Source organism: Lactuca sativa, chromosome 6, assembly GCF_002870075.4.
Source record: "Lactuca sativa cultivar Salinas chromosome 6, Lsat_Salinas_v11, whole genome shotgun sequence".
Lineage (NCBI taxonomy): Eukaryota > Viridiplantae > Streptophyta > Magnoliopsida > Asterales > Asteraceae > Lactuca > Lactuca sativa.
Genome location: NC_056628.2, coordinates 21,292,437 through 21,294,965, shown reverse-complemented (window position 1 = coordinate 21,294,965; position 2,529 = coordinate 21,292,437). Strand labels below are relative to the sequence as shown.

The 2,529-nt window shown below is 36.9% G+C and overlaps 1 long non-coding RNA gene across 1 annotated transcript; it reads right to left on the bottom strand.

The window, feature by feature from the left end:
* Nucleotides 1-432: 432 nt before the first annotated feature.
* Nucleotides 433-1,376, bottom strand: LOC128126583 (uncharacterized). The gene is made up of 3 exons (XR_008224550.1): nucleotides 1,209-1,376; nucleotides 696-919; nucleotides 433-620 (listed from the first exon to the last, which is right to left on the bottom strand). It is a non-coding gene; the product is annotated as an uncharacterized LOC128126583 (long non-coding RNA).
* Between the last annotated feature and the right edge of the window lie 1,153 nt (nucleotides 1,377-2,529).

The window sequence follows — 2,529 nt, the reverse complement described above, 5'->3', positions numbered from 1 at the left end:
TAGTTGTTTATGGTAGAGATGATTGTCTTTGTGATAATTGTCTGGTATGCCACTACCCAAGGTTGCAGAAAACGCTAGACGTTAGCTAGGCGGTGGACTGGGGTCTAGGGATTAATCGGTTAGACGGAGATTAATCGAGGGATTAATCGGGGACCATTAATTATTAAAAAAATAATTCAAATTTTATAAATCTAACTTTAATACCAAGAATATAAGTAAATAAGCATAAAATTTCAATAATAACTTAATAAGTTTACCAAGCACAACCGTTTATCATCAAAAATAAGCATAATCAGTTTAGAATGAGACTGTAAAAATTATTAGGATACAGATATAATGGTATACCAAATATCAAGCTCTCTCCATAATAATGGTATACCAAATAATTCAACACAAATCCTCCAAACAATCTAGTAATAACTAATAATGTATGCTATCCATACCAAATCTATGTTTCTATATGAAGGTTTTTTTTCACAAGCAGATAGAAAAATAAAGCTGTGAAATATTAAACCACGTGTTTAATCCATCTCCACCCCTCCCACCCCTACTGTTTATTAAGGACCAAATGGTAATTTGCTCCCTCTACACGACATATTTGGATACGGGTACATGACAACCTACAAAAATTCATTACAAAAGTGAGAACAAAAGGAAATATTACAGAATGAATGAATGAAAATGTAACTACTCACTTTTGCAGACAACCACTGGAATCTTTGATTGATTAGCCGAGTTGAAGATATTAGTTTCGAACTATGAAGGAATTAGTGACTTTGTCCAAAATCATGCCATTTTAGGAAATCCTAACCTCATTGAAATAGAATTAAATCTTGATTTCCATGAATTTGTAACTGTTTGGAACTATGAAGGACCTGCTTGATCTTAATCAGGAAGAGATGATTGACTACTTGAGTTTCTGTAGGAAGACCAAATGATTCAGTCAAGAAATACAATTTGATTCCCAAAGTTGAAAAAAAAATATGGGTTTTCATTCCTTTCGTAATAATAACTGTTATGTAAACAAATATGGGTTTTCAATGTGAAGCAACAGGTTCGACTATATGGTTCGACTATATACTTCATCACCAGTTCATCACAAATCGGTTAATTAACAACTTAAATCGACGACAATAGACTAAATCGGAATTTGACATCACAAATCAGTTGATTAACAACATAATTTAACTAAATCGACGACAACTAACCTGTGTAGATAAGGCAGAGTTCACAGATTTCGGCGATGGCGAGGGTGAAGTTCACAAATTCCGATGATGGCGAGGGCGAGTCCTTCGGTTCTTCACAAATCAGTTGAGGACGAGTCCTTTAGTTCTTCACGATATTAATAGAGGTTAATCAGTAAAGTCGAAGTTTGAAGAACTAACCGTGTAGATGATAAAGACCGATGTTGCTATCAGAAGAAAAATGAGGCTCTAACAGCGACGAAGGCGGAGGAGAAACGGAAGGGTGCGCTCGGATTTCACGGATTCCAGCTTCAAGAGGTGATGGCGAGGATGAGGGTGAGCTTCAAGCTCTCTGATTTCGGTTTTGAGTCGAGAGAAAAAGTGAGAAATCACAGAAAACGTTTTCACAGGGGACGATAGAATGAGAAGTGAGAACGAACCCTAGCAAAACTTTTCAATTTTGACAATTTTGCCCCTAATTTTTTTTGAAAATACGTTGACCAAAGTTGACCAATTAAACCGCCTAGACCGATTAGCACCGATTAGACCCGATTAGCTCCGAGTTTGACCGGCGTTGACCAGCCCCGATTACCTTGAGCGATTACACATAAACGTAGTCGGTTGCAGTCCGCCTAGCGCCTAGGCGCCGATTAATCGGCCGCCTAGGCCGATTTTTACAACATTGCCACTACCTGTTATCATTTATGTGCTTATTGCTATGTTATTATTGATGGGTTTTGGTCATAAGACATCCTATGTGCTCATACAAACCCTAATGCTTGGATCTAGGTTTTTGTATTATACATGCAAGTTATCCAAGACTATAAACCCTAATTCTAGCATACAAGTAATCATACTAATATAAGAATGAGTTTAATATATTACCTTGATTGTTATGTAGTAATAACAATCCCAAATCTCCTTGTATTTGACTTTGGAAGGCTTAGAGTCACAAGTGTCACTCCTCTAATGGTTCACAAACACCATAAGCAAGAGGATGAAGAGGAGAGAGGATGGAGGCTACCAAAACCGTGTGAAAACCCTAGCAAGAAGCTTAGCCACGTTTTTGGTCCTTAAGGGATCTATATATAGTGAGGCAATTAGGGTTATCTAACAAGGAAACCCTAATTTAGTTGCTTAAGCCCTAAGCAACCCATGGAACCCTTTCCATAAGGCCTAGGACGATTTCATATGGGCTTCCCCCATAGAATTCGTCCACCTTATGATATAAGGCAATCCATGGCCCAAATTGCAGTTATCTTATAATTACAATTCCAGTCCCTTAAGTTTAATTAATCTCTTTTAGTCACAAAACTAATTACCAATTAATTATTGACTAATATTA